This window comes from Triturus cristatus, chromosome 1_2, assembly GCF_964204655.1.
Source record: "Triturus cristatus chromosome 1_2, aTriCri1.1, whole genome shotgun sequence".
Classification (NCBI taxonomy): Eukaryota; Metazoa; Chordata; class Amphibia; order Caudata; family Salamandridae; genus Triturus; species Triturus cristatus.
Window position 1 is genome coordinate 673,695,366 of NC_140580.1, and position 27,781 is coordinate 673,723,146.

Below are 27,781 nucleotides of genomic sequence, written 5' to 3' on the forward strand. Positions count from 1 at the left end.
ATTCTGGGCAAATCGCTTAAGCTCCCTGTGCCTAAAAAAAATGAATGCGTTCTTATGTAATGTAACTGTTTCTCATGTAAAGTACTCTGATACCTCCGGCTCTAGTTAGTGCTATATAAAAACCCACACACAAAAAAAAGTACCTTGATCCTGGTCACCACAGCAAGATTGGAAGTGTGTTGGTGTTGATCCCTGAAGTAGAGATGATGCGTCAATTTTCTCCATGCAACAAGGGCGATGTGCCTGTTCCAAATACTGAGTGCCAAAGCCAAGATGCATTAGTTGCGTAGCATTTCTCCACACAATCGAGGGCATGCATCAATCTTCTTACACTGCAGCGGTGGCAATGCCGCGGTTCTGAAGTGGCAGTTCTGGAGGCAATGCACTGGTTCCAAGTGCAATGCGCCAGTTCTTGTTCCCACAGTAGCGGCGATCCATTGATTCTGCTGCACGCAACAGAGTATGCGTTGGTTCCACTGGAACAAGCACCTGGATCCACTTCCAATGGACCAGGCACAGGAGCAGCAGGTGAGACTTTGATATTCCGAAGTTACAAAACAGGAGGTAAGCCAACATATCACTCAGGATTCAAGCAGGAGTCCAGTTCTTCTTCAGCAGGGGCAGATGGTAGCAGGCAGTAGGGCAGCACAGAGAAAAATCAGTTCTTCCAGAGCAGCAGTCCAGCAGGGTGGCAGTCTTTGTATCAGCACACCAGTCCTTCTTCCTGGCAGTGTCTTTACAGGTCCAGAAACGTCTGGTTTCCCAGCCCTGGCTCCAGACTCACTACAGGGTGGTACGCCACCCTTTCTGTGAGAACAGAACACTGGCCATTCAGGTGTAAGTGTCAGCTCCTCCCTCCCATCCTGGCCAGGATGACACATCAGGAAGCATATGGCCTGTCTCCATTCCACCCCAGATTTGTATTGGAGACAGGCTGCAGGTACACAGAGCTTTAAAAGCAGAGAAATGTCATCTTTCTCAAAGGGGATTTTTTTTAAAGAGTAATGCTAAATCTAACTTTGCCAGCAAAGAAGATTTATCATTACCATTCCAATGATATAAAGCATGACAGAGCTACTTCTTTTCAATCCGGAATTACAACTTAAAAGAGTATTAAATAATTCCTACGGTTAACCTATGAGAGGGGTATGCCTCACAGTTGTGAAAAAACTAATTTTAGGTGTTTCCACAACCAGGACATGCACAGCTTAAACGTACATATCCTGCCTTTTAGTTATACAGCACCCTGCCCCATGGACTGTATAGGGCCTCCCTTAGGGGTTGGCAAGATGTTTTAAATGCCAAGACATATTAATGTAAACTGCACACACAGGCCCTGCAGTGGCAGGACTGAGGCATGTTCTAAATGGCTACCTGTGTGGATGGCACAATCAGGGCTGCAGCCCACTAGTAGCATTTAATTTAGAGGCACTGGGCAAAGAAAATGCACTCTACTAGAGTCTTACAAATAAATTAAATATACCAATTGTGGATAAGTCCATGAAACCATGTTTAGATGTTTAGGGCGAAGGACATGCACTTTAGCACTGGTCAGCAGTGGCAAAGTGCTCAGAGTCCTAATGCTAACAAAGAGAATACAGCACAAAGTAGAGGTAAGTGTGAAAAAGGTTTGGGTAAGACCACCCTTAGGCTCTCAGGTCTAACACCTAGAATTATGACTTGCTAAAGCCTCCCCAATTTCTAACTGTGAAGGATGTAGGGCATAGAGTGGCTTAGCGAACTGCGAACTTGAAGCATATCATGTCCCAGGTTGTGTGTAACAGCATGGTACTGGTAAACTGTTGCAAATTGGAAACATGTGATCCAGCTTTTACATTAAGTCACTTTATTGATCTGTTAATGTGGATCAAAGGGATGCTATCTAGACCCTTTATTTAGATACGTTTCCATGTTACATCTTGGTTTGACAAAGAGTGTAGAGCGGCTAATGAATCTCTGTGGGGGGCCCTAGAGCAATCCCCTAGAGACCAGTGCTTCATTGTAGCCAGTAACAAGACTTGCCAACATCGACTAAAGAAATGGAAATTGGCAATGAAGGGGGAGAAATGGGAGTCTATATTTAGAGCTTGCCAAAGTAAAGATTCTCAAGCATTTTAGAAGGCAGTGCGGTCAGTCTTATCTACTCCGAATATCCAAGATAAAGTAATGGTCCACCTCTCGGCAGAGGCTTGGCTGGTGCATTTTTCTGGGATGTACTACTAACAACAAGGCCATTGAAGAAGCGCCGATGGTTGATCCCTCTTGTTTAAAACTTGATTTTAGAGAGGGAGAGGGCGAATGTTGACAGCGGTGCAAGAAAGCGGCTGGACCGGATGGTGCCCCCCTTGACTTATTCAGGGAGAACCAGGGGTATTGAACCCCTGTGCTCACCTATCCATTCAATTATGTTTGTTGTTCAGGTGTGCCTATGTCATGGCGCACCTCAACTATTGTCCCTATTTTACAAAAAAGAAAATGTGCACGATGTAAAGTGTTGTTATCACCCGATATCTCTCCCAGACACTACAGCCAAAATTATTGGGAGAGTATTTGTTAACCGCCTTGTCTGGATAAATAAAAATACCATTCTTTCCCAAACTCAGTATGGGTTCAGAAAGGGGCTTGGTACTATTGAACAGTCCCTCAACCTCCACCTTATTGTGTTAAAATACAAATATGCCAAGGGTGCCTCTACTCATTTGGCGTTTATGGATTGGTCGAGCGCCTTAGACTATGTATGTAGATCTAAGCTGTGGTCTATTTTAGAGAGCATGAGTGTTGATGAGGGTTTAGTTTCATTCTTAAGACTCCCACACTATGATCTCACAGCATCTGTAAGATTTGGCAATGCTGGTGAATGCACAGAATCCTTCAGAGTTGAGCGTGGGGTTTCCCCGATCCTCTTTCTTCTCTATACAAATGACCTGGAAAGACATTGGTATCTGTCAGGGTGGACGTTCCTTATGTTGGGCAAAAGATTTTGCCCGCGCTCTTATATAAAGATGATGTGGTTCTCCTGGCAAGGAAGGCCAATGGCTTTAAGAGCCTAATCTTTAGCTATGTTAGTTTTAGGAGAGACCTTGACTTGGAGACTAACCTTATGAAAACATTTACAATAGTATGTGGCACTAGAAATACAAAAAACCCTGTACCTTAAATGTTGATGGTAAAAAAATAGATAGGGTAAGTTTGTTTTCTTAGTTGGGCATGAGGTTTGATGATAGGTGTACCTGGTCAACTTGCATCAATTATGGGATTACTCGCTATACACGAGCAGTAGTCACTACCTCGCTCACCATGACTATTGGCAAAAAACCTATTGCACCGATTCTGGAGATATACGATCAGGAATGCATGCCAATTTTAACTTACGGGATGGGGATTTTTGGGAAGGAGGGATATGGGTGTTATACAGATGGAGGAAAACAGATTCTGCCGCCGGCTATTAGGGGTCTCCCCCTTGACCCCACATTTTTACCTGCAGCAGGAGCTATGCATGGGGTATGTGCAGGATACTATTAATGCTGCCCCTTTGGTACTCTGGTGCTCGATATGGACTGATAAGGAAGCTGACCTTAATCGGGTAGTCATTAGAGATTGTCTGTTTTGTGACCGTGGGTTTGCAATCCCTTGGCTAAAATATACCAAAGATTGCTTCCTAGCACTTGGTTACGAACATCTGTTTGAGCACCCGGAGACCATCATGAAAAAGGACAAATACTGGTTTTAGCATAGCTTTGTTAAGCATAGACAGGCCACCAGGGTACTAATGGAAGTGGCCTAACCCATGGCTAGTGATTATTGCATTAACTGGATGGTGCCAACGATAGACCCTTATTTATCATATGTGATAAATGTGTATGAGAGAACCCTACAGGCCAGATTTAGGTTAGGCTCCATTCGCTGGCTAATATGTTTTCCGTTAGGCTAATATTCCTCAGCTACCATTGGTAACTGCCCATCTGACAAGCAATCTAGTCAAACTTAATTACATTTTGTATTTTTCTGTTGATTTTATCTGCCATTTACAACGAGGTTTTTTATTACTGCTGTTGTGTATACATAAATTCTCATAGTGTAAAGCTGCCATGTTCTTTTTATTGTGACTTCATGACCGAGACACATGTTACTCAGTTGCTTGCTTTTTGAAGTGCATCTTAGCACAAAGAAGGAGTATGGTGTTTGAACTTCAATGTATATATATATTTATATGTATCATCAATTGTCAGATTTTCACCAGGACGTTGAATCTGAACCTATGCACTTTATTTCCCTTAAAGCAGTTGTCGGCGGATACGAGTATGCTTGAACAACATATCCCCATATTTATATTGATTTTTTTAGCACTTTTATTCCTTTGAACGTATGTTATCAAAGGTTTTTATTGTAGATGTTTCTAAACATTTTAGTTTTTTAATGTATGACCTCTTTTGTGCATCTTTTATGATCTACCTTTGGAAGATTGAATAAAGACTCAGGGTCATATGTTCAAGGAGCTATCTCCAAGTTAACGGCACTTTAGCGCAGCCAAAGTTGTGATAAATGTACCTCCCCATTCACAAGTCGGTGCAAACAGCCGACAGCACCACTTTTCCAGCGTTAGCATCCGCAACAAACATCGCCACGGATGACCCTAACAAGTATCGCTAATGAGATGCAGAGTAGGCGTTCCTGAGCAAAAAGCAGCGACAACATCACTCCACAACATTCTCAATGACCAGCCAGATCTGCGATAAGAAAACAATACATGCGATAAGGCGCGTTAGCACCAGGAAATTAACACCTGCTCTGACCTGGTGCAAAGTCGGACCATAACCGGCACCAGACAAGGGAGCACAGCCCATAGCCACACATGAAGAACAACAGGGGAGAGGAGTTGGCCTAATGGTTAGGGCGCTCAACCTCGGACATGGGGGAACTGGGTTCGAGTCTCGGTAATGACGCTAATCATCCTGTGATTCTGGGCAAATCACTTAATCTCCCTGTGCCTAACAAAAATGAATGTGTGTCCTCATGTAACGTAACTGGTGCTATGTAAAGCGCTCTCATACCTGATTGGATTTGGGTCAAGTTTGCGCTATATAAAACTCTGCAAAAAAAAAATGCCCTTGAGCAACTGTCCATGCAGCATGGACACCCACGAGGGCCACAACAGCCACCGACACCACACTCAGGCCTGCACACCCCGTCCCCTGTCCCCCATTCCCCCCCCAACCCCAGGCAAAGAAACTGCACACCAACACCATGAATCCCAAAACAAAATAATTTGCCTGATGTCGCACAAGCAGGAAAATCAACATAAATGCGTGGCCAGAAAATGGAGAATCAGTTATACAGCAATGCAATCACCAACACAAAACACCATTCAAACAAAAGCCAAAACAACCATTCGGATCAGTCCTAGCGGGTCCTCACTGGACAATCTGTAGGACACAGCCTGGAAGACAAAATCCAAGAGAAGAAGGTGTGCCATGCGCCCAACAAAGGAAAGAGAGGGAGAGAAGGAGACAGCTAAGAAGAGAGACGGAGTGAGATTGCACAAGCAGCGCAAGGCCTCTCGGTCACCTGGCTCCACAGGCCAACTTGTGTGTGTGTATCGCCATTGGTACACCATGAGCCCAAGGCCTTGTCTCAATCTCAGCGCCAAAGCCACATCACATTCCGAAAATGCAAGTAGTAGTCAGTCAAACCTTAGGGATGAAAGCTCCTTTGTTCCAAAGCAGAAGGCAGGAGGACACCTGCACCTCTGACCTTGGTACTGAACGCGGCTGGAACACCCTGAGAGGGATCACTGACAAAATATTGAGAAGGAGAATATCGAACTACCAAAATATAGGAGGAAAAATATAGAATGACAAAATATCGAATGCCTATCTCCAAACAGGTAAGTACAAAAATATCGAATCCAAAATAGCGTTGTAAAAATTATAGTTAGTCAAAATATCGAATTTTTAAAATGTCTTAAAAGTAATGTAAAATTAATGAAATAATACATATAATTAACTGAAACATACTTAAAAATACTTAAATAACTTTAACATTAATAAATAATTAATGTAAGTAAAAAAAAATATTAATACATATATTAACGTAATATTAATTACAAATATTCAATATTTTTTGCGTAGGATAGTGGGCGGGTTAAATTTACTATTACCACTCCAGTAAGTGCAATAGTAGGGAAAGCGTTGGATAGCGGGAGGGTAAAAATTACTATTCCCACTCCAGAGAGTCCAACAGTAGGGAAAGCGTTGGATAGCAGGAGGGTAAAATTTACTATTCCCACTCCAGTGAGTGAAACAGTAGGGAAAGCGTTGGATAGCGTAGGGGAAAATTACTATTCCCACTCCAAAGAGTGCAACAGTAGGGAACGTGTTGGATAGCGTAGGGGTAAAAATTACTATTCCCACTCCAGAGAGTGCAACAGTAGGGAAAGCGTTGGATAGCTGGAGGGTAAAATTTACTATTCCCACTCCAGTGAGTGCAACTGTAGGGAAAGCGTTGGATAGCATAGGGGTAAAAATTACTATTCCCACTCCAAAGAGTGCAACAGTAGGGAAAGCGCTGGATAGCGTAGGGGTAAAAATGACTATTCCCACTCCAAAGTGTGCAACAGTAGGGAAAGCGTTGAATAGCGTAGGGGTAAAAATTATTATTCCCACTCCAGTGAGTGCAATAGTAGGGAAAGCATTGGATAGCGTAGGGGTAAAAATTACTATTCCCACTCCAGTGAGTGCAATAGTAGGGAAAATAATAATTTAATATTTTATTAATAATAAATTAATTATTAATACCAAAAAAGTATTACAATTAATTACCAATTACACGCTATTTAATAATTAATTTATTATAAATACAAATATTAATTACCTATTAATAATTAATTAACAACCAATTAATTTTCAATGCCAAAAATTAATAAATACAATTAATACCAATTAATAATTAATTATTAGTAAATTAATTATCAATATACAAAAAATATTTCTATAATTAATTATTTACTATTAAATTCTTCCCACCATATTCCCCTATAAACCCACAACCCGCTACAAATAATAAATTAATACAATTAACATAATTATCAATTAAACAACTAATACAAATTAATTACCAATTAATAAAAATTATTTAACAATTAGTAATTAATCAACAACCAATTAGTTTTCAATACCAATTAATAATTACCTCATAATAATTACATTACTTCCCACCCTATTCCCCTATAAACCCACAACCCGCTACAGCAGTAAAACGCCAAATTACATTACAAATATTTAAGAATTCCTAAAAATTAGTATTTTATGTACTATAATTAAATTACTTGCCACCCTATTCCCCTATAAACCCACAACCCGCTACGGAATTAAATTACACTAAAATTAAATAACATAAAATTCATTACTTTAAAAATATTCAAACATACATTCCAAAATTTATACATACTTTTAACACATATACTAACACTTAAAACACTTTAAAAAAATTCGATAATTTTAACAACTATATTATTACTGTCGATATTACTTACTTCGATATTATTTAAATCGATATTTCTTACCTGATTTTCGATATTCTTCACCACTATATTTTGGCAATTCGATATTCTTTCCATTTTATATTAAAAACTCGATATTCTGTCCTGTCGATATTTTTAATTCGATATTATGTCTGTTTACCCCTGAGAGAGATGCCATGGCAGATGGGGACGACTCCCACACCACGCATTGCGCAAATGAACTATCCAAGTTATCCACACGCCACACACAGAAGCCCCTGCCTGAGGTACCCCGCATGGGATGCCCTTGATACTCACAGAAACAGCAACCCATTCTCCCCAACGTTGCACACACATTCGAATCATTGCTCAGAGTTGTGGCATATCCTTCACACAACTGCCGCTGTTCAGAAGAGTGCTGGTTCCACGAGACGCACCAACGCAATGGCAGGCCATCCCGGGCACAGGCACAACCCCCATCACGTGGAACAGTACCGTGCACGTATGCTGCATTTACTGGGCACAGTGGCAGTGCTGCGGATCAGTTACCGGCTGAGCTTCCGCCTTGCCTACGTCACCTGCGCCCAGCCCTGATTCCACTGCCGAACATGCACAATCTAGTGTCCCATGGATGTCTGCCTATCCAACACAACTGTAGATGAATTGGACTATGACTTGTGTGTGAGTCCCCTGTTGGATCACGAACAGGAGTGTACCCGAGACAGTCGTGCATGGGATGCCTTGACATACTGCGTATGAGTTGGCAGCTGTGCATGGGAGATTGCATAATTCCTCGTGTGCAGTGACCACATAGAGGCGCTCCCCTATTGGGATGTGTTGCGGATTGGTGGAATGGCGTGAGCTGAGCACAACTGCCCGGACAAGTTAATGGATTGGCTTACCCTGGTGTTCCATGAACCCGACAACAATGTACTATTGGAACACATTGCACAGGAATCTGCGCGGGCATTCATGGATGAGTAACTACGTTCCTGCAGCCACATCGGATTGTCACCCACAGCACAGGTCCCAACACCTTGTTGCATCATGGGGAATGCTCACATATCCCACCACAACAGAGGACATGTCTGCCTTCGTCAGGACTCTGGATGCATGTGCGTGGACTTACGTGTGTGTACACACACTTGTGCAAGGTGATGCCGGTCCATGGTCGGAGCAACACAGCGTCGTTTGGCAACGTTACCAATTCGGCCACATTGCTGGGGGGAGAGTACACACATGGCAATGTAGCAAAACATGTGAACCTGTCGGACCCTTTCACCTGATCACTGTCAGCAGAGCAGACAGTCGGCGCACCCCGGTGGCAGAGCACTATGCAGACCCCATGGGCAGTGAGTTGTGCCCCCTCACACGGGGCAATGGGCAGACGCGAAACAACACATGACTCGTCCAGTACGGCAAGGTGGGCTGATACCGTTGCCATCCGTGATGATTGGTGTACATTATTGCCTCACCATGTCCTGCACTCGACATGTTCCCGTGCTGCGGGTAAGTGTCTTAAGCATGTCCCTGCCTGTGGTGGCCGTTGCCTCATCTGTACTGACACGCACATGCCAATAAAGTCTATACAACTCCAGTGGTGTCTAACTGAGATGAGTGTTGATTAGATTGTCCACTCGTGTGCCACAATGAGCATCGTCCCTACACAGGGAGGAACTGACTGACGCATGTACAATGGGGGTGGCTCCCTTTTACAAGCTCCACCTCTGTGAGCCAAACATTGTTTTGAGATAGTTGCTGGCCAACCTGTGCACTTACGTGACTTCAGCAATGTGAGTATGGTGTTCAAACTAGGCCTGGGCCAAAATTCCGTTCCGTTTGTGGAAATTGCGATATTTTGACATTTTCGCGTTCCGCGGAAAGCGCGAAAATGTCAAAATTTCCGCATTCCGCAGCTTAGCGATAATTTTTTTCTTGCTCGCGCTGTAAAACAATACATTCTCGCGCGCGCGCGATCGCCTTACCTGAATCCCTGCGTTCTCCGACAAGTTTTCTTGACCCGGTCGCGTTCTCCACGAGATGTTGGATTTTGGTAGCCATTTTGCGCTGTCTCGCGAGAGTTTGCGGCCGCATTAAAGTCATTTTTCACGCGATCACGTCATTTGTCGCGCGATCACGTCTTTCTTCTCGCGATCATGCACCGCGCGAGTATGAGAAGATTGAGATCTCGAACATGTCATTCTACATCGCAAGCCAGAGAATGAGGACGCGGGCACATGAAATCGAACGCGAACAGGAGAAAGAGACCGCGAACACGTCATATCCAACGCGACAGGGACAAAGAAGAGAACGCGATCATATCGTTTTCGACACGCCGGCGGAAGTAATGTGAAGCTCGAGAACTCAACAACGTAAAATTTACAATTTGGAGAGGAATATCGGCTCTAGCAGCATGAAACCATCTGCAAATACTGATTTTGGATGAAAAGAACTCCTTACATTCACATTTGGCTTTCCTTTTTTGTGCAAGGAGTCATTTTTTTACAAGGTGGAGAGAGGGAGGAAGTGACATAGATTCTCCAACTTCCTGTTCCTGTCCAGCAGGCTCCTCCCAGTGCTTTGTCCATCTCCTGCTCATTCTGCCTTTGGATTTGGAGCTGGAAAGATCACTCTTTTTGTCTGCTGCATCATTGCAATTGGATTTCAGGATTTTTGGAATAGGATATTTTACAAGTAAGTGGTTGTTGTGTTTGATTGTGGGCATTGCAGTTGTTGTGTAACTACAATTTATTTTTGATAATTAATTATCATCATTCCTTTTTTATTTTTTTTTTTTTTTATTTTGTGGGTTGTAGTAGTAGGCCCGAGCTAGCCATGGGCATGGCCTCATGGGTGTGTGTGTGCATGATGAAGCAACTGTTCCTTTTGTTTTTTGAATATATTTCATTTTCAATCACATTTAGGGCATGGATGGCATTGGATTGAGTTGGGGAAGTGTGTTTTTTGGGGTGGCCTTGCTGATGTTGTTGGGCCTGGCCATGTGGCTGGTGGCCATTTTGAGGCCTAGGCCTGCAAGCTTGCCTGGCCTTGTCTGCCAACAGGCCTGCTTTCATCCACTGCTACCAGAGCAGGTAGCCACAGCTTTAGTAATCTACTGTTTTCTGTGTGCTCTGTTGAATTTAGACATCATTTAGGGCATGGATGGCATTGGATTGAGTTGGGGAAGTGTGTTTTTTGGGGTGGCCTTGCTGATGTTGTTGGGCCTGGCCATGTGGCTGGTGGCCATTTTGAGGCCTAGGCCTGCAAGCTTGCCTGGCCTTGTCTGCCAATAGGCCTGCTTTCATCCACTGCTACCAGAGCAGGTAGCCACAGCTTTAGTAATCTACTGTTTTCTGTTTGCTCTGTTGAATTTAGACATCATTTAGGGCATGGATGGCATTGGATTGAGTTGGGGAAGTGTGTTTTTTGGGGTGGCCTTGCTGATGTTGTTGGGCCTGGCCATGTGGCTGGTGGCCATTTTGAGGCCTAGGCCTGCAAGCTTGCCTGGCCTTGTCTGCCAACAGGCCTGCTTTCATCCACTGCTACCAGAGCAGGTAGCCACAGCTTTAGTAATCTACTGTTTTCTGTTTGCTCTGGTGAATTTAGACATCATTCAGGGCATGGATGGCATTGGATTGAGTTGGGGAAGTGTGTTTTTTGGGCTGGCCTTGCTGATGTTGTTGGGCCTGGCCATGTGGCTGGTGGCCATTTTGAGGCCTAGGCCTGCAAGCTTGCCTGGCCTTGTCTGCCAACAGGCCTGCTTTCATCCACTGCTACCAGAGCAGGTAGCCACAGCTTTAGTAATCTACTGTTTTCTGTTTGCTCTGGTGAATTTAGACATCATTTAGGGCATAGATGGCATTGGATTGAGTTGGGGAAGTGTGTTTTTTGGGGTGGCCTTGCTGATGTTGTTGGGCCTGGCCATGTGGCTGGTGGCCATTTTGAGGCCTAGGCCTGCAAGCTTGCCTGGCCTTGTCTGCCAACAGGCCTGCTTTCATCCACTGCTACCAGAGCAGGTAGCCACAGCTTTAGTAATCTACTGTTTTCTGTTTGCTCTGGTGAATTTAGACATCATTTAGGGCATGGATGGCATTGGATTGAGTTGGGGAAGTGTGTTTTTTGGGCTGGCCTTGCTGATGTTGTTGGGCCTGGCCATGTGGCTGGTGGCCATTTTGAGGCCTAGGCCTGCAAGCTTGCCTGGCCTTGTCTGCCAACAGGCCTGCTTTCATCCACTGCTACCAGGGCAGGTAGCCACAGCTTTAGTAATCTACTGTTTTCTGTTTGCTCTGTTGAATTTAGACATCATGTAGGGCATGGATGGCATTGGATTGAGTTGGGGAAGTGTGTTTTTTGGGGTGGCCTTGCTGATGTTGTTGGGCCTGGCCATGTGGCTGGTGGCCATTTTGAGGCCTAGGCCTGCAAGCTTGCCTGGCCTTGTCTGCCAACAGGCCTGCTTTCATCCACTGCTACCAGAGCAGGTAGCCACAGCTTTAGTAATCTACTGTTTTCTGTTTGCTCTGGTGAATTTAGACATCATTTAGGGCATGGATGGCATTGGATTGAGTTGGGGAAGTGTGTTTTTTGGGCTGGCCTTGCTGATGTTGTTGGGCCTGGCCATGTGGCTGGTGGCCATTTTGAGGCCTAGGCCTGCAAGCTTGCCTGGCCTTGTCTGCCAACAGGCCTGCTTTCATCCACAGCTACCAGAGCAGGTAGCCACAGCTTTAGTAATCTACTCTTTTCTGTTTGCTCTGTTGAATTTAGACATCATTTAGGGCATGGATGGCATTGGATTGAGTTGGGGAAGTGTGTTTTTTGGGGTGGCCTTGCTGATGTTGTTGGGCCTGGCCATGTGGCTGGTGGCCATTTTGAGGCCTAGGCCTGCAAGCTTGCCTGGCCTTGTCTGCCAACAGGCCTGCTTTCATCCACTGCTACCAGTCTACTGTTTTCTGTTTGCTCTGGTGAATTTAGACATCATTTAGGGCATGGATGGCATTGGATTGAGTTGGGGAAGTGTGTTTTTTGGGCTGGCCTTGCTGATGTTGTTGGGCCTGGCCATGTGGCTGGTGGCCATTTTGAGGCCTAGGCCTGCAAGCTTGCCTGGCCTTGTCTGCCAACAGGCCTGCTTTCATCCACTGCTACCAGAGCAGGTAGCCACAGCTTTAGTAATCTACTGTTTTCTGTTTGCTCTGTTGAATTTAGACATCATTTAGGGCATGGATGGCATTGGATTGAGTTGGGGAAGTGTGTTTTCTGGGGTGGCCTTGCTGATGTTGTTGGGCCTGGCCATGTGGCTGGTGGCCATTTTGAGGCCTAGGCCTGCAAGCTTGCCTGGCCTTGTCTGCCAACAGGCCTGCTTTTTCATCCACTAGGATCAGAGCAGGTAGCCACAGCTTTATTGATCAAGTGTTTTCTATGTGATCTGTTGAATTTTTAGACATCACCTTCCTGAGAGTGTAGTGTGTGGCTGTACACAGTACTAGTAGTATAACATAGCTCTAGTTAAAAAAAAGTCATAAATGGCTAGACTATCTTTTGTTTGCACTAGTACAGTACTAAGTAACTGAACCACAAAAACAAATGCAACATTTCACTGATGTTCTTCTCCTGTCTTCTTTGCTTTTAGGTGCACAAAAGACAGAGTAGGCGGTGTCATCGGCATCACCTGGCTACCCGTTGTACTGCCAGCCAGCCAGAAGTCCTGCTGCGCATCACGCCCACGTGTGACCAGAACTTGTTGTGCATCTGCCTCCTGCCTGACATCGGAATAAGATGGCCCCAAAGAAAGGTACCAGGTCCAGTACCAAGAAAGTTGCTGGTGAGAAGAAGGAACAGAAAAAGGAAGTGCCATTAACCACGACTGGTGGTGTGCCGGCCAAGGTTTTTTTTGGCACCAAAGCGTTGTCCGGGAACCAAGCTGGGAGCAGCACAGCGGTACAGCAACCCCACCAACCTAGGCCCAAGGGCTTTACTGTCGCAGAGGTAGCCAGTCTACTAACGGGCAGCGATGTTGAAGAAATGTCATTACCGCAAAGTAGTACACAATCAAGTTCAACGCAGGCGCAAACTCAGCAGATCAGTGTGCAGCCGCAACAAGAACAGCTGCAGCAACAAGAACAGCAGCAGCAGCCGCCGCAACAAGAACAGCAGCAGCAGCCGCCGCAACAAGAACAGCAGCAGCAGCCGCCGCAACAAGAACAGCAGCAGCAGCCGCCGCAACAAGAACAGCAGCAGCAGCCGCCGAAACAAGAACAGCAGCAGCAGCCGCCGCAACAAGAACAGCATCAGCAGCCGCCGCAACAAGAACAGCAGCAGCAGCCACTGCAACAAGAACAGCAGCAGCAGCCACCGCAACAAGAACAGCAGCAGCCGCCGCAACAGCCAACCATAGTAGTTGTTGCTCCTGACGTAGGGGCATTTCAGGAAATCGAGCTTCCTGCAGACAAAGTGGAGCGAAGTCAAACCACTGTTTCAGAAGATCAATTGTCTTCCAGACCACCAGCAAGGAAAAGGAGGCTTAGTCCATCATCTTCTTCTTCAAGCCCCGCTTCTGATGATCGTGATGACACTTGGGTTCCACCAGCTTGGTCTGAGAGTGAAGTACGCCACAAGACATTGCTTCTGAAAAGGAAGGTCCCAGAAAAACTTAGAGTTATGGAGGTAGATGTAGAAGAGGGGGGTGATGATGTTGATGAAGACGAGCCAGTCATCACGCACATTACTCCCGCCCCAAAGGGATTGGAGACCGACATTCTCACCGTATCCAGAAAGGCTGCTACTGAGCGGGATGTAGCACGGATCTCACCAACACAGGTTACACCACCACTACCTCCAGCTGCCATATTTTCCAAGGCCCGGCAGGGACCTACATCCAGCTCAACCATCTCAGTAGGAAGTGGTAGTAAAAGTCACAGTGTAGGTGGACAGGGTCACATATTTTCAAGCACCCCCTCAAGTTCATCTGGTGTTGAAAGTGGCACATCCAGCAGTGCCAGAAAGTTCTCCTCCCCAGTTTGGGACTTCTTTTCTGTTAGCGCCAAGGAGGAGAACGTTGCTATATGCGCAATTTGTCGGCAAGGTGTTCGGCGTGGTAAGCTTGGTACAAACTATGGTACCGGAGGACAAGCAAGTCATCTCAGAATACACCACACTATTGTGTGGGAGGATCACCTACGTAATTTAAAAGAAAGTAGGAAAACTAAACCCTTTGAAGTTGGTCAGGAATCAGGGAGCGATATTATTGTGGTGGCAGGTGAAGAACAGGGAGGCATTTCTAGCCCTGTCTCCAGTAGTGCAGTCACTGCAGTGGTAACGCCCACATCCTCCTCAGTAACATCAGAGTGGCACCGCAGTAAGAGCCATACTCAGAGTGTGGGTGAGACACCAAGGCGACCGGCGAGTACCTCAATGAGACAATCTGTGTCGTTGAGCCTTAGTGGGTTAATGGCACCACTAAGGAAAGTAAGCCAGCCTACCATTGACAGCATGTTGAGGTTGGAGGGGCAGTTCCAACGCAACCACCCAACGGCACGATTGTACAATGCGAAGCTGGCTAAAATGTTAGCACTGGACCTTCTTCCTTTTTCATTTGTGGAAGGGGTGGGTTTCCTTGAATTTGTGTCTGCCATCTGCCCGAAATGGAAAGTTCCCAGCCGGTCCTATTTCGCAAGAATTGCTGTTCCGGCACTACATCATGATGTGCTGGAATTGGTTGGTCACGGTTTGCAGCAGAGTGCTGTGCACAATATCCACCTGACAACAGACATGTGGACCAGTTGCCAAGCCACAGATTACATGTGCATCACTGCACACTGGATCTCTTTTGTGGGGGTTAAAGATCAACTATCTGCACGAGGTGTTGTTGACACAGCTGCGATTTTTGAAGGTACTCGGAAACATGCAACTGTAGCCATGTTCGCCATGGAGAAATCTCATACGGCTGAAAACATTTTAGAAGAGTTTCGCACCAAGGTTTTGGAATGGCTGCGGCCCAGAGGGCTTGGTATTGGTTTTGTTGCCACAGACAATGGCAGTAATGTACTTAAGGCCATGGAACTTGGTTCCTATTTCAGGGTTCCGTGTTTGGCACACTGCATAAACATTATAGTGCAAGACTTTCTGAAAAAAGAACCCATAGTAAGCAATTTACTGTCCATCTGCCGAAGAATATGCACTCATTTCAGCCATTCTTTTAAAGCTCGGAAGCAGCTGAGGATCCTCCAACGTGAGCGTAGGATGCCAGTCAAGGCACTCATCCAGGAGGTGGCAACACGTTGGAACTCAACGTATTACATGCTTGATCGTCTGTACGAACAGCAGAGGTCACTCAATGAATATGTCTGGTACAGAAGCAGTGATGCTAGTGTTAAAGGCATGACCCTTCAGATGGAGCAATGGACCCTAATTCAATGCCTGACTGAGATGCTGTCTCCTTTTGAGGTCTTCACACGTGAAGTCAGCAAGGAGGACTGTACAATGGGCCAAGCTATCCCATTGTAGCAAATGCTAGAGCATGAGCTGAATAATGTGTCTGAATCCTACAAAGGTGTAGAGGACAGAAGACAAGCCCATGACTTGGTGGAGAGCTTATGCAGGCGCTTATCAGAAAATGTAAGGATACAAAATAAAATTTTGTCACAAGAACATTACATTTGTGCCACAATTCTGGATCCACGTGCAAAATTAGGACTATTCCTTTCTTTTTCCGACACTGATGTTGCCCGCTACAAAAGTTGTATAGCTGAAGCAGCCATCAAGTTTGAAAACGAAGGGCTGCTAATTAAAAGCCCGCCACATCAACCCACAACAAGTACTGATACTGAAGCAGGCCATGCAGAATCAAGTGCAACTTCGTCGGCTGAGGGCAGTGCGGTTGGCTCACAATCGCAACACTCACCATCACCATCGACTACAAAAACAATAACTGGATCATTCGGCCGAGTACAATCATTATCAGATTGGTATGTAAAGATGGGCCGTAAGCACAGTGCTGATGCACAGAAAAAACAGCACAAAAGCTTACCAGCAGCAACCCTGAACATTGAGCGGATGGTCCAGGCCTATCTGGACGACCCAACAGAGGTGTACGTTGATCAAAACCCAGTGCAGTATTGGTATAGGAAAAGGTCTGAATGGCCACAGCTCAGCAGGCTGGCGATAAGCTATCTGTCTTGCCCTGTCGCAAGTGTCTCTTCCGAACGTGTTTTCAGTGCTGCTGGTTCCATTGTAACCTTGAGAAGGACCAGTCTATCTCCCAAAAACGTGGAGAGGTTAACAATGATCAAAATGAATCAGCACTTCATACCACCGAATTACACAATGCATGAATCAACAGAGGAAGATGAGGACAGCGGCTCAGGTGACGGAAGTATTGTGTCAGATGATTACCTACTACTGGAAGATCCCCCAGAGTTTGAGGACGAGCTATACTTCCCTGACAATTAGGCTTGCACTTACTGTCTTCCTCCCTTTTTTCCCCCTTTGTTTGTGTCTGTTGTTCCGGTTATAAACTTGTGAATCGCAACCAATGCATTATCACCGTCTTCTAATCTTCTAATTTAAGATACAAGTTTCAGGTGTCTGCCATTTGACACTACAGTCCTCAGAATCCAGCTCCTCCGCTCGATCATACTGCATCTCCTGGTCAATTCCATTTCCCTCATGAATGATGATTGGATGATGGTAACAACAAATTCAAACTTTCCTCGTCCTTCCAAAACAAGTGGACCATGAATCTGATGACTTCTATAGCTATCCTCCTTCAGAGCCGAGAGAGACTGGCCATTAACTGAAAATAAGATGCAACAAGTAATGATTGATGCCATGCATTGGCCGCAGAATAGCAGACTGAATGATGTAGATTTTGTTGTGTGTGTTGCGCATGAATGAATTGATGTAATTGTGCACTGCCACTAATCAACATTCTACAGAACACACTAATTTTCCCCTTCTGGCAAACAAGAAATGTGTACTTCTCCTGCATCTTGGTGATACATTGCTTTTAATTCAATACAGGAAGGGGACTCACTCAATCTGCGCAATGCAAATGACTGTGACTTAACAGCACCGTCCATCATGATGATGGCGAAAGAGACGACCTGCAGCGTTAACGAGATGAGATGCAACAGGTAATGATTGATGCCATGCATTGGCCGCAGAATGGCAGACTGAATGATGTAGATTTTGTGGTGTGTGTTGCGCATGAATTGATGTAATTGTGCACTGCCACTAATCAACTTTCTACAGAACACACTAGTAATTACTAATTTTCCCCTTCTGGCAAACAAGAAATGTGTACTTCTCCTGCATCTTGGTGATACATTGCTTTTAATTCAATACAGGAAGGGGACTCACTCAATCTGCGCAATGCAAATGACTGTGACTTAACAGCACCGTCCATCATGATGATGGCGAAAGAGACGGCCTGCAGCGTTAACGAGATGAGATGCAACAGGTAATGATTGATGCCATGCATTGGCCGCAGAATGGCAGACTGAATGATGTAGATTTTGTGGTGTGTGTTGCGCATGAATTGATGTAATTGTGCACTGCCACTAATCAACTTTCTACAGAACACACTAGTAATTACTAATTTTCCCCTTCTGGCAAACAAAAAATGTGTACTTCTCCTGCATCTTGGTGATACATCGCTTTTAATTCAATACAGGAAGGGGACTCACTCAATCTGCGCAATGCAAATGACTGTGACTTAACAGCACCGTCCATCATGATGATAGCGAAAGAGACGGCCCGTTAACTTAAGATGAGAAGGAACAGGTAATAAATGATGATAATTAATGGCATGCATTGGACACCTGACTCTGAGCTATTGGTCTTTGTGTTTGCGTTGTTTGTTGTGCACAAAGTGATGTCAAAGTGTACTAGTGGTAATCTATCTTTCTGTACACAATAAAGAATGACTCAAGTCAGTAATATTTATATTTCTACTCTTGTTGTGTTATAAAAATTACACTTGTACTGCAGGCCGATCTTCAGTCAGTAGAAGTATCAGAGCTGATGATGAAGTCAGGAGGATGTTTCATGAGTGGCATAAAACGGAAAAGCCTAAAGGTAAACACGTGAACAACAACCACAGCACACCCAAATGTCTGTGTAGAAGTTGAATAGAGTGTAGCGGTGGGATGACTGCAGTGCATTGATTTTACTAACTTTAACTGTAAAATGCTATGTCTGGAATGGATAATGTGCTTTGCGTTTGTCCAACTCTTTGAGAGAAAAAAAAAGGACTCTAAAGTGTTAACGTAGGATGTGCTAATGGTAAGCACTGTGGGCCTGATCTCTCCTGTTACTGTTGAAGGTCTATGCTGGAAACAGACTACAGTAGAGATGATGCATATGCATACATGCCACCTCGGAAAGTGTTCTTGTTGCACTACACCATCACTTGTGCATTTGTTTTCACTTTCTTTCTGAATATCCCCTTTGGTTTTCAATCTAAAATTACAGGCCGGGCCTTGTCCAAAACTTTGTAAAACATTACAATGCATATTAATTACCTTACCAATCAATCACCTTTTTATTCCAGCCGGGCAGTGGCGAGTGGTGAGGCGACACACCCAAGATTGATGGACGAGAGGAGCAAGAGGAATGCCGAGATGCAAAAAACCAGTCCACATTTTTGACCAGGATAAGACAGTAACAGTATCCACTTTTCACTTCTTTTAAATAATTTGATTAATATCTTGTATACATTCTTTACAACAGTGTGTTCTTGGAGTTGTTATTATCAATCATCATTACGTTTGCTCTGTGTTTACGATTCTTCACTACCAATATTTAAAATTTCTATTTGCTATCTGTTAAAGTATTAAGGCCGGAACAGAACAAGAAATAGAAGTGTATGTAATCCGGGTCTCATCATGCATGCATTTCCTTTTTCTACCTTAACATATGGAATGGATATGGTATGGTAGTCTTCAATGATTGTCGTTTGTTTGTCTATGTATGCATACTGTTTTTCTATGTCAAACCTTTCCCAAAATCCCCCTTCCCATCCAATCAATGGACCCTAACCCTCTTCCCCCGGGCTGTGTGACTTATTGTCGAGGTGTAACTAAATTAAATGTACACCAATACTTAATCACACACTTGCTGGGGCGGATGTGGTGAAAGCAACACTACTTCAATTTCAATGCAGAGCGATGATCTTCTTCTGCTTGCCCATCCATGAGTAGGATATTTCAGAGGTTATTTTATTTAACAAAGGAACATATACCTCAGCATGAATTGCCGGCATTGATTGGATTTGTTTGTTGTCATTCCTCATATACAGCACTAACTGTTAGACTGTAGGCATAGTCAAGTCGACAAAACTATAGTTTGTAACTCTGTCTAGTAGGCTATCCTCATAATAACCAGCATTCAGTTTTTTTGTCAAATATTTGAGCATATAATTGTTGCTCGGTAAATTCTGTGATGTACTTCATTCAACTACTCCTCTAACAGTCTCTCAAAGGCGATTGACTATCTCCTTTTCTTTTTTTGGAAATGCTGCCACCCTGCCAGTGTATACTACTACTACTATACTACCACCACCACCCCAATCATGGCATGTATGAAAAAGGAAACCATCTTCACCATGCAGTCAGTGCTGTGCCACAGTTGGACATAAACATCAAGCACCGGTAAGAGAGAAGTTTGGGGGAGGCAGAATCAATAATGGACATGTTGTCAATGATTTCAGTTTCAAACACCACTCCAAATTATGCATAGTAGGACCAGTCAATGAGTGAGGTGTGTCGCATCTATCTGTTTGTGTCTTATACAGTCAGCAAATTATTGAAATCAAACACACGCTATGGGCGGCCATGCACCAGCAAAGAAACAGTGTGATGTAAAACAGTTACCCCACCTACAAAACATTAACAACATTGCATGTAACATAGAAAAATATATTTAATTGACCCTAACAAATAAACTAAACCCACAAAAGCTGACCCACCCACCTCCCTAACCCCAACGACTGTCCATAGAAGTAGAGAACGCCCAAACGAGTGAAGAACGAACAGGAATTAAAAAAGGGGCAGTGACAGGGACTAACTGGTGGGGCGGGACTGGAGGAGGACACGCATCTGGTCCTCTAAATGGGCGACGCGGCGTCTAAGGCCGCGGCAGTTACAGCCACAGTGGGGGGGGGGCACCGGAGATGACACGGTGGCGGCGGGCAGCCGTCCGGCGGTGGCGCCGTACCGCTGGAGGGCGGTGGCTGGGGCCCGGGGCACTGGAGGAGCCTTCAATAGCTGCAGCAGCCTCCTCCTCGGCTAGGACCACCAGCCGCCGGTATTCCTGCTGGATTGCCTCCAGCTTCCGGCGCCGTGCCTTGGCGGCCAACTCCTTACGGTTGAGTTTCAGAGTTGCTGTGTATCAAAAAGAAAAAAACAAGACAATTGTAAAATACAGTCTTAATAAAACAGTAGGACAAGGTAATTATTTATACACATAGTGGCATGGTAGAGTAGAACTATAAAATAAAGCACAGTAGTACATAACATTTTAAATGTCGCCCGTCCTTCTTCCTTCCACCTGTCTTACACTTTTTAGTTGAACAGTGCACCAGGTGCTCTTCTCCATAAAACTTTCAAAGCAGAGTTGAAATCAGATAGATGAGGACATTGGTTACTCAATACTCCGGCTCCTAGTCCTATACCAATTAAAGGGAATTCTAGTCTTCTAGTTCACTCTTCAAACGTCCCCAAGAACTCATACTTACTTACGACATCGGATAGCGGGCGGACTTTGTCCGCCCGCCATCCGACTGCTAAAAAGGGTGGGGGTCCCGTGGGGACAATTAATTAGGATGATGCGCCCGGCACAGTGGCGGGCGCACCCTGTTTTTTTAAATTTAAATTCTGGTTGGCTTTGCTGAAAGCAATGCTAAAATGTTGTGCTGCTTTTCCAAGCACAACATGACGGGCCTCGCACGGAGCCTGTCACGTTTTGCTTTGAAAGTCGGGGGGGTACCATAGCATCGGTAGGTACCCTCCATGGGGGCCCCCAAGCATACTCTGCAATGTGTGCATGCCTTTCCGTGGCGGACGGCAATGCCGCCACGCAAAGGCATTCCAAAATGCAGATTATATGGCTGCCGGTGTGGTGAGAGAGACACCACCGCCATATTGAACCCTTTTCCGCCTGGACATGTCTGAATATTTTCTACAGGGATGGCGGGAGGTTTGCCCCTGCGGTGACGGCAGTGAATTCCAGCCAGCCCGGCGGGGGCAATACGCCCACCATCCTAATGGGGCCCTAATTCACAACTGTACAGTATACATATACATACAGTACACCTTTGCAGTGAGTGTGCTGTCAAGTTCAACAATAGTTAAAGATTATGAATCTAACTTACCACCGCCTGCCACTGGTGCTGCCACTCCCCCTCCGTTGCTATCTGCAACTGCCGCATCCTCGCCCTCGGCGTCGCTTTCGCTGGCCCCAGCAATGGTGGTCGGTAGTGCGCCTAGAAAACATTACACATTTATTAGGCGACATATACACCTCCCCCCTATTGATCAGTAGCAAGGTTGAAAAATGAGTTAATACTAACATACATCACTAGTACAAATCAGGTAGTAGTAGAGTAGACACTAAGTTATATGATCATTGTAGCATTTGCTTGATTAGCCCTAGCCATGCACATGTGACGTTACCTTTACCTTGCAGCTTCTTAAGACACCTTTGAGCCCACATGACCTGCCTCACACTGCTACTGTCTAGTCTACGCGCTGCGTACAAGCGGTCAACAAACATTAACAAGCCACTTTTTTAGGAAGAACTGGTGTACTACTGTTACTGTTAGTCCATATTGCTTATCCATAGATGCTACACTTTTTGGCACGGCTGAGAAATGCTTGCAAGTTGCAATATACTAACGCACACCATTTCTTTTTTCGCATTACAGACGCAAGATTCCCTTCTACGAACCAGAGCTTCTGAACGATGCACCAACTACCAGTACTAGGTTCTTCTGAGGTGAGGGGTCCCTTCACTCACATCTTCATTTATAAATGTATATAAACTAAATTGCTATGGGATGGTGGTGCTGCCTTCCACCACTTCAGTTATCATGATTTAATTCCCAACTGTATAAGTGTAACAATGTATATTGTTTTAATGTTATTGATTTGCCGGTTGGTGCTGCTAAGAAAACAGTGTACAGACCTTCTCAAATTGAAATAAACATTTTAAACTTACATAGACTTCGTGGTATTTGGTGTGGAGTGGACTAACTTACACGAGTGAGCAAATTAAAGTAAGGGTGTGCATGTGAATTGCTTCCACGACAGAGGTTGGGTGTGTTATGTTCTGGGTTGTCTACTTGTTGGTTCTCTTGGGGGGAGGGTTCCGAGACCTAATAGGTATGACAAGACAGTACTATAGTCAAGCAGTGGAATTGTGGTGGGTGCGGAATTTCTGATTGAGGTGTGCAAGGAAGGTCCAACCTACCATCACCAACATCCTATTTTCTGGTGCAAATGTATGTGCAAGATCCCTACAACAGTGGTATGTCCTATAGGGTATCATATCAAAATATTAAGAAATCTGGTAGGGCTGTTGTTGCTGTGAATTTTCAAAGCCTCAACATCAATAAGAGTAAAAAGTAGTACAAGACAACGACCCAACGGATTGTACGAGCTACTGGTGAATATGAGTTTTATATTACAACCTTTCACAAAGAGTGGCACTGGCCAACTGGGCAAGACTAGCTACTACAGTACAGACAGACAGACTGATAGTATGTAGTAGTACTCAGTCATCATAGCGGAGGCAGGGATAAGCTTTTTGAAACCGTACAGATCGAAGGATAATTGGTGGTAAAAAAATAGGATTTGGAAACACACTATAGTTCGGGAGAAATGGGGCAGTAAAAGTTATGGAATAAGAAATAATATTAAAAACAAGAAGACTTACTGGGGCCAGCAGAGGAGCCCTCAGCGGTGTCCTCCTGGTGGTGTTCCTGTCCCGCCGACTGCCCAGTCCCTGCCCGTCTGCCCCTGGGTGCTGATGAACAGGAAAGATATAAGAAAGAGACAAACATTGATGGATGGTGTCAAACAAATACAATATTTTTCAACAACGGTCAAAAAACACTTATGTAAACAATTGCAATAACTACATTGACCGATCTCATCTGGTCAACATGTAATATCGGGGGATTCGCAGTTCGACTACTTAAGTTACTATTTATCAACAGTAATCCATTCTTCCATTCTGATTCCAGAAAACTAAGTTACAAGTAAGCCTAAGTATTAGTACAACGTACCACCCAACCTAGCCCACCTATTCCAGGCATGCCAATTGTACATTAAGTATGCATTTCCACTGTATTCCTCAACAATGTGTATGATCCACTCATGGAGGACACATGAACATGACTACATTTTTTCTATACACCAAATTTTGGTTTGATTGATGCTGATCTGCTACTGCCAAGTAACTGCAAAGCCTACCTCCACTCATTGAACAAACTAGAAAGGTTCTAAAGACTGCCGTACTAGCAGCACGTCACGTAACTGAGTGAGGGGGGGCATCACGCATACCACTAACCAATTACAAGCTCATACAAAGTACCTAAACCTATGTATCAATCCGCCCCTATCTATTAGTGACAGGACAAAGTAAGGAGTGGACGTGAGTCACTGTAGCATTACGTAACTTAATTTCTCTAAAATAAACTCGTAAAGAATCACGCTAAGCAAGCGCAAACGCAAAGCTGCAAACAAGTAAGATTAGTAGTAGCGCAGAAGAGCACCTGTTTCATAATCACAGAAGACCTTTAAACGTTATTAACCTGGAATGTATTGCAAGCAGCAACATTCTAGCTGGTTGGAAGGAAAAAAAGATATTCGCAATATATAACATAGAGCAGAAGAACAGACACAAAGTTGTAATAATTAAATAGGTACTCACCAAGCCCCGGGACCTCCACTCATAGCAGGTCCAGCAGGTCCTGCTCACGGTCCAGGATGTCGGACCACCGGTGCGTCAGCTGTGCCTGGGTGCGCCGGATCCCAGAGATGCGCGACACTGCCCGGCGCACCTTCCCCCACCGCTGCCGACGCTCCCGGAGGCCGTACCCGGACCCAGGCCTGCCACCTGCTGCCAGGGTTGAGGGGAGGTGGCGCTGCACAAAGAAAATTAGTGCAGCCAACTCCGCCTCCCCAAATAAGGCCCGTGCATGCACCCCTTGTGGGCGCCGCCTTCCGCAAGGAAGGCGGTCGCGGCTCTGGCTGCGCCGGCGAACAGCCCTGCCCTTGGACATGGTTCTGGGGACAGGGCGGGAAAGAAAAGGTAAAATAAATAAAGGAGTAAAGGAAATAAATAGCGGGCAATACAAAGAGAAAAAGTAGCTAAAAAACAAAAAAAAAGTAGACAAAAACCAAAAATATAGAGGCAGGAAAATAGTTAGAGAAATAATAAGTAATAAAGATCCAAAAAAGTGGCTATAAACAAAGGATTGAAAAGATTTAGGGAGGATTGAAAATCAGGCCCCAGAACCATGCAATAGAGGGGAAAACAAGATGGCCGCGCCCATTGCGACCACGTGCGCAAGTTCGCGCGATATTTTCTCCCTGAGCAAGCAAAAAGCAACGCGATCAAGTAAAAGCGATCGCGAACAGGAAATATCGACCGCGAACATGCATTGCGCGACCCGGAACAGGAAGTAAACAACGCCAGAGGGCGGGACAAGTGAAAACAAGATGGCCGCGCCCGTGAGCAACCGCATGGGTAAGTTGGCGACCCGCGAACACGCAAAAAATACCGCGAACAGGCGGCAAAAAAACTTCCGTGTCTTCGCGATATTTCCGGCGTGTTTGCAGAGATTTTCTGCATTCTCGCGATAATTTGCGGAAGTTAATTCCGCAAATTCCGCCCACCCCTAGTTCAAACTCAGACCATGTGGAGCAATGTTATGAATAATAATAGGACCTGTCCACACAGATGTGTGTGGGTAGGTATGCAATGTGATGTTTGGTTGTCACATGTGATGTAGGACACCACTTCTGGGCTGCTACCGAATAGGTCATTCCTACAAACAGTCCTATCCAATACAGGGACGGGTGCCGAAGTTAGGGGGTTGTGAGATTGTTGTTGATGTGCAATGGGAACACAGCTAGTACTCACCTTCACAGTCATCCAATTGGCCATGTGTCTCAGGGATTAACATGCGCATAGATGTCAATTACCAGGGTGTACCTTCATGAGCAATCATTGTCCCTACATCCAGCCATACTTCCATATGTGAGTGAACATAGTCATGACACATCTGTGTGATTTAGATTGTTTTATTCACGTTTTGGTGATTGACAGAGCTGGAGCTGTACATGGCCATCCAAGCCCGAATATGCCTCTTCACTCCGCATACCGTTATCCCGCATACTGTCACAACACGGTGGTAACAACGACCGCGTTGTGACAACGCATACCATTACAATGACTTGTGGAGGGGGGGCGCTGGATGTTGGAATAGTAAAATTTACTATTCTAACTCCAGTCTGTGCGGACTGTAGGGAAGGTGTTGGATTTTAAATCCAACACCTTCTCCCCCCTCCGCAAGTCGTTGTAACGACTTGCGGGGTAATGGTATGCGTTCTCACAACGCGGTCGTTGTTACGATTGTCTTGTGACAGCATGCGGGGTCACGGTTGCGGGGTGAAGGTAGTTTACCTCCAAGCCCACATTACATGTAAGCCCAGTGTTGGGCCAACCAGAGTCCTTTGGGGATTGAAAAGTGATTTGGAAGAGGGGTAGTGCAGTCGGCAGCAGGATTGCTGTGTAATTGTCCAGCAGTGAAGATATGGCAGTCTGTGTCAGGGTTCGGGTGAATGTCGCAGAGTGTTCCGGGGGTCAGTGGAAGGTATTGTCCCAGGGCATGATGCATAGGTCAGAACCAGGCAGGGACAGGTCATATGGTGGTGATGGATGCTACTGCCTCCTTCCTCACATAGTAATTACCATCCCCATCTTACTCCCCTGATACGGGTTCTGTGACCGGTGTGTCCGGTGTGTGTGGCGGCGTAATGGCTGCATCACTGTGTGCCACTGACACATCAGACTGCGAAGGTGATGGGGCTGCATCACTATGTGCCACTGACACATCAGGGGTCAGAGCTGGGTGTGTTGATGTTCCCGCTGCAGTCATCTGGGACAGGCTCAGTGGCAGCAATGGCAAGAGGATGAGCTGCAGGACATTGAAGTTTCCAGCTACTACTCACTGGTGTCCAGCCATGACAGCCATACTTCCAACCTGCATCTTCTCCGTGATCTCCATTGACCTCCGCATCTGTGTCAACTCTGAGCTGTCATCGCTGGTGCCTGTCTGTTTTTGTATCCGAGTAATGGCCCCAGCGAGGTCAGCCAAGGTCTGAAGTGGAGCATGGTGCGGACAGGGGGTGTCTGATAGGGACTGTACATGTTCCATGATGGGACTCAGACACCCACGTATGGCATCGAGTTTGGCTGCCACAAGCTCGGAACCCACCCGCAGCTGATCAGCCAACTGAACCTGGCAACCCAACACACGCCATTGGAATTCCACGTATTGGTCGGTGGGGTCCTGGTAGACAACCGTGTTGGTGTGTGTTTCCTGCTGTGTGGTCTGTGCAGGTGGTGGGGTCACCTTAAGGCAGCTGGCCTGCCCTGCTCCTGGAGATGGGGTGCGTAGGCTGTCCATTATCCATTGGAGGGTGTCTTGACATATGTGCAGGTTGTCCTCTTCATCATCACTGATGAGAAGTGTGGTGTGCTCTGCAGATGGTGTCGTTTGTCCCTCTGCAACGTAAAGGGGAGATGCAGGTTAATAGAGTTTCACATGTATGTTGAAGATTTGCAGATGTTTACATTCAGACTGCATGCCAATGTACATTGTGATTGTTTTGTTGGAGCTGGCTATTTGATGGAAGTCAGTGTGTTTTTCGACTACATGATGGATGTGTGGTAGTACCCATACATTATCATCACACAGTGTCAGGCAATGCCAGATGTGAGTAGACAGTTACTACGCATGAGCGGAATCTGTTGTGAGCTCTGTCCTGTTGTGTTGGTGTTGCACTCTGTACCACATTGCCGTAATTGCTGATGTTCTGTGATTGCTATGTGTGTGTGCTGCATTGTGGGGGATTTACCCCTGCTGCTCTGATTTCGTGTACCCTTCTCCCTATGAGGCGGGGTGCCTTTGAACTGTGTGCTTTTCAGGGGCTGAATTGTTTGCGACTTGGGTCATATGTGCTCTTGGACAGATTTTGTGGCCTGGTGCATTTTTCGCTGCTG